General features: G+C 44.0%; 1 long non-coding RNA gene across 1 annotated transcript; it reads right to left on the reverse strand.

Moving 5' to 3' along the window:
- Positions 1 to 4,975: 4,975 nt before the first annotated feature.
- Positions 4,976 to 9,680, reverse strand: LOC135050891 (uncharacterized). The gene is made up of 2 exons (XR_010241904.1): positions 9,531 to 9,680; positions 4,976 to 6,048 (listed from the first exon to the last, which is right to left on the reverse strand). It is a non-coding gene; the product is annotated as an uncharacterized LOC135050891 (long non-coding RNA).
- Positions 9,681 to 10,174: the final 494 nt, after the last annotated feature.

Here is a 10,174-nt window from a genome sequence, read left to right on the forward strand (position 1 = left end):
TATACTTGGGCTACTAACCAAGTGAGTGCATTTGTTGGAATACTAATGGTGCATACACACTATGCGATTTCACAAACGATATCGTTCATTTTCAACCTTCTGAGTGACATTGTTTGTAATATCACCTAGTGTGTACGCTACTAACAATGAACAATGCACAATCCCACACCTCATTATTGCCCCCCTCCATCGCCCATACATGCAGCTCAATTTGGACTTATCATCCAAAACTGCATGTACGGGCCGACCGCAGCATGATGTCACTGTATGATATCGCTGTCAATATAGTACAGTGTGTATGCCCTGGGTCGGCCACCTTGTAGTGTAGAGAGAACACTATGTGACATTGCTCATGGAGCGTATTGCATAGTGTGTAAGGACCTTAACAGGGATATCATTACATTATTGGTAAGGTTGTAAGAAGTGAAGTAACTCTTTGTGGAGAACTATTCATATGATACAGTGATACAATATGACAGTGGGGTCAAGACCAAGACAGAGGAGGCAGGGAAAGAACAGAGGGGACAGGACAGTGGTAATGGCAGGGACAGAGCAGAGGTAATGGCAGGGATAGAACAGGGAAAACAGGACAGGGGCAATTGCAGGGACACGACGGAGGAGGCAGGACAGAACAAAGGGGACAGGACAGAGGTAATGGCAGGGACAGAATAAAGGGGACAGGACAGAGGTAATGGCAGGGACAGGACCAGTGGCATAACTAGAAATTTTGCTGCCCCAAGCCCAAAAAAGTTTCCGGCGCTCCCACCATTGGCAATTGAAAAGAAAAGATTCTGCGCACGTGATCCAAAAAATGGTGTGTGGCCTCACTGCAAGGGTAGTAGCATTGCAGGAAAAAAAACTGCCTTAAACCCCAGTTTTGCAACCTGCACACCCAGACATTGGCCACCACAGGATAAATAAAAACCTTACATTTGTGAATTTTCCTCCTTATAGTAATGCCCCTTACACATTATGCCACACACCGTAATGTCCATGACATATTATGCCACACACGTAATGCCCATTGCACAAAATGCCACACACTGTAATGCCCATTACACATTATGCCACACACCGTAATGCCCATTACACAATATGCGACACACTGTAATGCCCGTGATACATTATGCCACAAATCACAATGCCCGTGATGCATTATGCCACACATCACAATGCCCCTGACACACTATGCCACACACCGCAATGCCTGTGACACATTATGCCACACACCGCAATGCCTGTGACACATTATGCCACACACCGCAATGCTCATTTTACATTATGCCACACACCGCAATGCCCATTATAAATTATGACACATACTGCAATGCCCCTGATACATTTTGCCACACACAATGCCCATTACACAATATACGACACAGTAATGCTTCTAATTACTATTAAATTACTTTCTTGTTGCCAGGGGATTCATGTTTCTGTGATCCATGTACGTTGCCATGGGTGTCATGCTCACTGTGGAATGGACCCTGATGATGAATAGGCCCCTTAGGCCGAGATGTACTAAGCAGTGATAAAAGTGGAGAAACATTGACGAAACATTTATAATTTGCATACTATAAAAGTATACAGAGCAGCTGACTGGTTGCCATGGGCAACTTCTCCACTCTTATCACTGCTTAGTACATGTCCCCCTTGGTAACTAGATACTGATGTAGAGTGTATGCATTTAGTTCAATGCACTCCACAAGGAGCAATTACGGCTGACTTGTGTCGAATTGTATATCATTACCAACAAGGGTTTTTAGAATTAAAATTTGGAAAGGGAGGCAAAGATCATATAATCATATAAGCAACAGCAGGAGTTGAGGGTGAAATGATTTGCTTGTGAAGATGGGTACAATAAAGAAGATAATTACGGCAGCACAACATAACCTACAACGGGTCAGGTATGTGTGACCATTGTCAATGGTAGGAGAGGAAAGGAAGGCTCTTGTGTGGGCGCACTCTTAGTTAATTGAAAAAGATTTCAATGGATTTTAATTAATCATGAATGATATTAAGACATAACTTTTATTAGATATACATTAAAAATTCTTATGATTACCCATTGAAGAACATAGGATCCAAAGTAAATGCCGTGAGAAATAAAATAAGTATTAAATTGAAAAATATAGAAATGTTCTGGTCCTGTCTCACAGAAATGTGATAAGAAAGGCTGTAGACACTTCAAAGTTCTACACCCATTTCAGCCCGACCAGTACAGAGAATCTGTGTTGATAAGACCAACATGTGGTCAATTAATCAATTATATCAATATTCAACAGGTCAGGAAGTAATTAGTGAGACATAAATCAATTCATGCCGGTCACCAAACTAATGCACGCCGGGGGTCGCGTAGCTAGTTAGCATGCAGAAGTCTCGATCGTTATCGGAATTAACCAGACAAATCGCTCCACCAACTAAGAACGGCCATGCACCACCACCCACAGAATCGAGAAAGAGCTATCGATCTGTCAATCCTTTCCGTGTCCGGGCCGGGTGAGGTTTCCCGTGTCTCCTACCATTGACATATGCTCTTCCTGGCTCTGGGTGCACCACCAAACTGGACAGAAATTTGGTAAATTTATCATAATCGTCCGAATTTTGGTCAATTTAATTTAATTTAATTTGTGTTATAGAGACCAGTGCCGGGTCGCCCCTTCTTTTCCTTAAAAGTGTGACCATTGGTCAGGAGACCAATGGCAGGATCCCGGCTGTTACATTGACGGCAAGGAGGCTGCGCTCGCTACGCAGCAGGCTCGGTGGCTCATTGAGCTCTCTACAGGTTCTATTCCCACTCTCTGGGTGTTGTGGACACCCACGAGTGGGAATAGTCCCTGTTGGTCGGTATGCCGACCGGTGGGATTTTCAGATGCTGGGATCCCGGCGTCGGTATAGTGAGACCGCCGGTCAGTTAACCGCATCCCCCTACAACACGTGAAGTAATCACTTTCTATGACGAGCACTTTGTTAAAATTACAAAATTGTTTCTTTGTTTGTTTGTGACAGGCCTTGAATTCATCCATGAAAGGGTTAATTGACAGAATAAATGAGAGTTGGTGCCATAGGTGGGCTATAGAGTGACCTCAGGCTGGAGGGTTCTGTCATCTCAGGTCAGGGTTCATTGTCATGAAAACAAATGATAATTTATTCCAGCAAGTTTGATAGCATCTGCCACTCACTGTGCACTGCTGATGGAACAGCATCTCTAAAACACCATATGTTCACGGCTGGGGCCGGGCAGCAGGGCCACCCCCAGAGCAGCTCACAGAGTGTGACTGTCTGTGTATAGGAGGCACCGGGAGCGGCCACGGTATATTCGTCCCAGCCGGGGCCGGGTAACTGGACCACTGCCACAGTAGCCCAGCCTCTTGGTTTCCGTCCAAACTCTATGCCAGTGAGTGCAATGTTACCCGGTGTCCCTTCCCGTCACACAGGCACTGGAGCTCCGCCTTCACATTTTCTAATTGGGTGGCCACTCAAGACTGACGTCCTCGCTTCAGGAAGAATGAAGAGTTAGTCACTGTCTCTGTTTTGTCATGCAGCATTCATCAACCCCGCCAGCACCACACCCCCATGCCATGGTGGGGTCTGCGGGGGTGGTAGTTACGCCACTGGACAGGACAGAGGGGACAGGAGGGAAAGTACAGCAGTAATGGCAGGGACAGGACAAAGGAGGCAGGGGCAGAACAGATGGGACAGGAGGGACGTGACAGAGGTAATGGCAGGAATACTGCACCAGGGCTATTCCCACTTGTGGGTGTCCCCGACATCCACAGAGTGGGAATAAAACCTGTGGAAAGCGCTGCGAGTCTGCAAGGGGCTTTTTAGTGCTCGCCCTGCCTCCAGCATTCAGGCAGCGAGGATCCCAGCGTTGGTATTTGAACCGCTGGGATCCTGGCCACCGGGATTCCATACCCAACCAGGACAGACAGGACAGAGGTAATGGCAGGGACACAAAAGTGGGGACAAGCGAGAATTATGGACGAGGTGGTGCTGTTGGCACCCACTGCATGGGGGAAGCAAAAGTACAGACAGCAGGTTTATCTCTCTCTTTACCCCATAGGCCCCCACATGATGACCTAACAGTAGCACTTATATTGAAAGAGATGAGGGGGAACAGCCTCTGGTGTGCTGAGCCTGGCCTGGTTGAGCTGGGCCTGGGTGCTGTGTTGATCCGGAGCCCCAGGCTGGCAATGTGTGTTCTCCGCTCCACCTTCAGCTGCCGCCGGGTGCCCACTGCACTGTGGATCTTTATGGGTACCTGGACAAGGGGGAAGAGGAGGATACAGATGGAACCCCAATGGGACATCCGCACCGGGCTGCTACTTACCCCGGACAGGCACGGCCGCGTGCTGTCGACTCTGCTCCTTCCCTCCAGCCCAGAAGTAAAGGCGGGATCGGTAGAACTGTATTAATAATAAAATAGCCCAGGCAGACTCAGCGGCAGAGGCAGGGAGGGACCCGGATAGCCAATAGGTTGATAAGAAATCTGCGCGCCCAATTGGGGGTTGCGCCCTGCGCAGTCACACATGTCGAACGTGCCTAGAGCTAGCCCTGAATCCAGAACATATCGAGCTTTTAGTCATGCGAGTCCGACTCTCTGGAACTCACTTCCCCGGACAGTGCGAGAGGCCCCAACTACAGAATCCTTCAAAAGACTTTCCTGTTCACTCAAGCATTTCCATAATGTCCCTTTAGTATCTTCATGCTTCTGTATTTTATGAAAAGCTGTTCTGTACTTCATTATTTCTGTACTATATTATGCTCTGTATCTGTTAAGCGCCTTAAGTCCTCTTGGAGAAAGAGCACTATATAAATATTATTATTATTATTATTATTATTATTATAATATAGTCTGTCACCAGGCAAAGTTCTTTCAGCTATCTGAAAAAAATAATATACCTCCCCTTCCAATGTATTAGTTATAACCGCATTGGTTCAGGAAGATATGTGGAAAAAACTGTAGTGCAGATTATCCTTATATACAAGGAAATTTAATTCACAGACTGCACTTACAAAAGGTTGCAGATTAAAAGCATAACAATGAACCCCACAATGGCAAACAGCATCACACTGCAGCCTGAGTGGATAGGAACCCTTGGAATCCTGGATCCTGCTTTTTTCACACTCTTTTGGAACTTGGTACTAAGAGAGCGACCTTTTAGTGCATACATTATGTGTTTATAAGTGTACAAGCAGTGGAGCACTTTAGAAATTACTTTTAAAATCATCTAACATAAAATACGAAATTAATAGATGTCAAAGGTTGTATAAGATACTATATTGTACTTGCAAGAGAAAACTGAGTGTTGCAAAGCCCTTTTGGTTTTACTAAAATCATGCAGAAGGCCTAGACAGTGGCACAGAGAGGGGGAGGGTGGGTTCTAATTACCCAGGCTTCTTTGAGAGGCCAGGTGGGTGCCCTGATAAGTGCACCCCCCCCCCCCCCTCCCTTACATGTCAGTTAGCAGCCACAGCCTGCTCTTCAGCCTAGTAGGTCCTGGGAGCAGCAGTATCCTCTGTCTGGAAGAGGGAGTAGGCAATTGCACTGACTGTGCCCCCTCCCTGGAGCTGATCCTGGCTGAAAGCACCCCTCCCCAGCTCCCCCTACCACAGGTTGGCACCGCTTAGTGGTGCATAAAAAGTACATTGTTTCCATGGCCAGGCCACGCCTCCTTTCATTGCTGGGGCCCAGGAATCTTTTCTACGGCCTTGGGCCTAGTACCAAATATTCAGATATAATATGTAAATGTGTGTGACAGAAATATGACAATTTTTTTTTAAGTTCTCCTTTGCACAAACCATAATATGGGGGAGTTAACATAGTAAAGTAAACATACAGAATATTCCCTGTATTGCAAGTTCAAAATACTGGTGTATGTTATAGCTTTTTCTAAGCATCACATGTAAATGGTCATTTTCATAGTCGGTGCAGTTCCTGAGCAGATACATTGGTATTCTGTAATCAATATTCACAAAGCACGTGTCAATTAATTCTGATGGCAATGAAATTGTTAGGTGCCCCAACACCTGCTTCACTGATGCCTGCAACCAAAAAGAACATAAATCAACACTCGGGGAAAGATATGATTGTAAACAGTATTGACACTGCAATAAATAAAATTGCCATAGCTTCCAATTCTTAATCAAGAACAACCTTTCAAAGAAGCACAAAAAATCTTTCTAATGCAAGTCATGTAATTCTGGTATCATCCAAGAGGCCAGCATCCATTAATATATAAAATGATCATGGAATTTTTCTTTTTTCCGTTATCATGGAATTCTTTTAAGTTGGTGTGGACCATTAATGGATGAACCTGGGAACATCATCTCTGTACTGTCACTATGGGTGGAATTCAATTGTTTGAAAAGTCACTTGGGTGTCTGTTTTTTCCTGTCTATTTGATAGGAAAAAACAGACTCCCAACTAACTTTTCTAACAATTGGATACCCCCCATTTTGTCACATTCAGTACTGCGTGTGGAATTGTGACTGAGAGAAAAAAAAAAATCACTTATTTTAGCCAGATACTAACATTAACAAAAACAAATGAGCAATTAATTTCCTTAATGTTTACACCACCAGCTTAATATTCACAGTGTAACTTTTTATTGTTTATACTGTTATTGTTGTTGTTATTATTATCTTTTATTTACATGATGCCACAAAAGGGTATATTTACTAAGGTGGGAGATTTTTAGAACTGGTGATGTTGCCCATAGCAACCAATCAGATTGTATCTATTATCTTCTAGAAGCAGCTAGACAAACGTTAAGTAGAATCTGATTGGTTGCTATAGGCAACATCACCAGTTCTAAAAAAACTCCCACCTTAGTAAATTTACCCCCTAGTGTCTGTAGTACAATACATGGAGAATAATGACATACTGTAATTAATAGTATCTCCATGCCGGAGAAGGATGGATAGAACAGATCAGTCACTGACTGTGAATGGAAGCAAAAGGAGAAGAGCGCTGGTGGGTACGAGCGAGTATCAATGCATACATTTTGTAAAAAGAAAAAATTCAAATATGGAATGTGGCTTAGTAGATACAGCATAAAGCAATACTGAATAAGAATACTGAAATTATTTATGTACAGCTAGACATAGCATGGACAGAACAGCATTCAGGGTCTAATAAAAACCAATTGCAGTACTTGGTAATCACATGGACCCTTTGTGGTAAGTAATTATTTAATGGGTACAGAACATTATCCCAGATATAAATAATGTTGTCAGTTGGTTTAAAGCACAAATAGAGCAATAAATAGATGACAAGGTGCAACAAAGTACACAGTTCTTGTATATTTCTGCTCTCATCTATTTCTGCATTCACTTCTACTGAGACGGCTGTATCACACCTAAATCAGACTATAGAAATAACCCTTGATGAAGTGGCTCCATTTACCCATCACACTCCACATATGCCTAAATGTCAACCTTTGCACTCTAAGTTGACAAGACACCTACGAAAACTATAATGTAAAGTTGAACATCAGTGGCATAAATTTCATACTCCAAGCATCTTCCTCACATACAGTTTAAGACTCTGCTCAAGGCTCTAACCCCAGGTGACTTTTCAATACATTTAAATCACTTCTTAACCATCCCTCTCCTTACCCACCAGCCGTTATCAACGTGCAAGATCTTGATTCCTACTTCAAGGGCAAGATTGATAAGATCTTAGATGAAATGGTATGCTCTTCCTCAGCCAGTCACCTACTCAATTCTCTAACTGAACCCACAAATAAAGATGAAGCATCAATGTTCTTCTCTTGCTCCTACTATACTACCTTTCCTCTTGATCCTGTACCCTCACAAATAAGTAAAGCTCTCACTCATGTGCTCATCCCACCCTTAACTAAAATCTGTAATCTCTCTCTTGCTGCTGGTATCTTTCCTTTATTGTTCAAGTATGCACTGATTACTTCCATTCTGAAAAAAACAAAATTCTGACCCTGACTCTCTCAAACTTCTGTCAGCTTCAATGCCCCTCCAAGCTACTTTAAATACTTGCCTACACTCGCTACAGATACTTTAACTTGCACAACTTATTGGACCCGCATCAGTCAGGCTTTTATTCTCAATACTCCACAGAGACAGCACTGACTAAAGTAATTAATGATCTGGTCACTGCTAAGTCTAAACGCCATTACTCACTTCTTATTATTTGAGGTTTCTCTGCTGCTTTTGACACTGTTGATCCACTCTCTTCTCCTGCAAACACTACAATCCACACAGAGGCGTAACTCTGGGAGGCAATGGAGTCGGCTGCCGCCGGGCTCCTGCCCTGCAGGGGGCACCACTCCTCAGGGATGTTGGGGACAGGAGTCCCAGCAGGCATTTGTAGCCATGGAGAGATAGAACCACTGACATACCTTAGTGGTGCAAGCTGTCTCACTCTTCTGTGCACATCTGCCCCCCTCCCCCGGCAAGTACTACAGTCACCTGCTGCTGGCCGATGGTTGCCGCTGTGCAGGGAGGATGGGGGTCTCTGCTGGTGGTTTCTGGCTCCTAAGTCTCCTCTGTGTGTTCTGCTGCCACATGTCCCTCCTCAGACCCTGCCCATCGAAGACACCCTGACGGCTCCCATCCCAGACCCCAAAGTACAGGATGGGTGTTACTGTGTGCGTGTGTGGGGAGGGGGGGATGGCTGTTTCATACATAGGCTGCATGTTACTGTGTGTGTGTGTGTGTGTGTGTGTGTGTGTGTGTGTGTGTGTGTGTGTGTGTTTCAATCTCTATCTTTCTAAGGGGGGGCACCAACATTTATCTTGCCTCCGGGCACCTGCGACGAACTTACGCCACTGAATCCCCAGCCCTTTTTTGGTTCTAATCCTACCTATCTAATCACTTGTTCAGTGTCCGCTTCTCTGAATCCACCTCCTCTTTGCTATCTTTATCAGTTGGAGTACCGCAAGGCTCAGTCTTAGATCCTCTGCTTACAGTATCTCAATATACACCACATCGGTTGGCAAACTAATCAGCTCTTTTGGATTTCAGCATCATCTGCGTGTAGATGAAATTCAGTATCATCAGCACACAGATGATATCCAAATCTATCTATCCTCCCCAGATTTGTCACCATCTGTATTGGATATATGCTTACTTCCCCAGAGTGAATAAGGAATCCAAAAGAACAAAGGGTTGAAGGTAAATCAGGGTGTTTATTGAAAAATGAACAAGAACACAGTGCACAGTATTTGCAAAACTGAGGCTAAGCAGATAAGTAAATAGTCCAGGTATATGCAGAAATGGCAGAGAACAAACCACAAGAGGTTTACAGACTGAGATTATGTAGGTAAACTGATTGTCCAGAGAAATGCAGAAATGACCAAAACTAAGGCACAGGATACTTGCACACTGAGGCAATGTTGGTAAATGGATAATCCAGGTATATGCATTAATTGATAGAACCTAGTAAATAGAGTATTTGCAGATAATGGAAATACAGGAATTTAAGAGAGGAGTACCGGATACTGGCAGACAGGAGTGATGCAGATATCATAGGAACAGCTATGGCAGACCTTGCAGGATGTAGATAGGCCAGGAATGTAAGAAAAAGTGCAGCTTGGACTTTGTAGGTTGTTTGGCAGACAGGCACACAGGTATAACAAGAACAGCTCCAAAATCAGCAACCTCCTCACATCGGACCAGGAAACATAATGACCAGCAAAGTGTATAGGCCTCAAGCAGACTTTAAAAGCCAGATGACAGGTGTCAAGACTTATTAAATGATCACTCACCTGGCACCTGATCTGCAAGAATGTCACAAGAGCAGCACCTCAGGCAGGGAGCGGAACTGCAATTCAGAAATGTCTGGTGACCCCTGGTGGTGAGACACAAATAAACAAACAAATGTAACAATTGGCCCATGTCACTGAATTCCTTTCTGCCATTTCAGCTTGGATGTCATCTCGCCACCTCAAACTTTTTATTTCCAAATCGGAATTAATTGTATATCCAACCCAACAATAGTAGTTACCAACCTGATATAGCTATCATTGTCGATAACTCGACAATCAATCCTAATCCATAAACTCGCTGCCTTGGTGTCATCTCTGACTCTGAACTGTCCTTTGATCCCCACATTTAATATGTCTGAAAATCATGCATCGAAAAAACATATCCAAAATACGACCAAACCTTACACAAGGCACTACAAAAACTG

Source organism: Pseudophryne corroboree, chromosome 2 (assembly GCF_028390025.1).
Source record: "Pseudophryne corroboree isolate aPseCor3 chromosome 2, aPseCor3.hap2, whole genome shotgun sequence".
Taxonomy (NCBI): Eukaryota; Metazoa; Chordata; class Amphibia; order Anura; family Myobatrachidae; genus Pseudophryne; species Pseudophryne corroboree.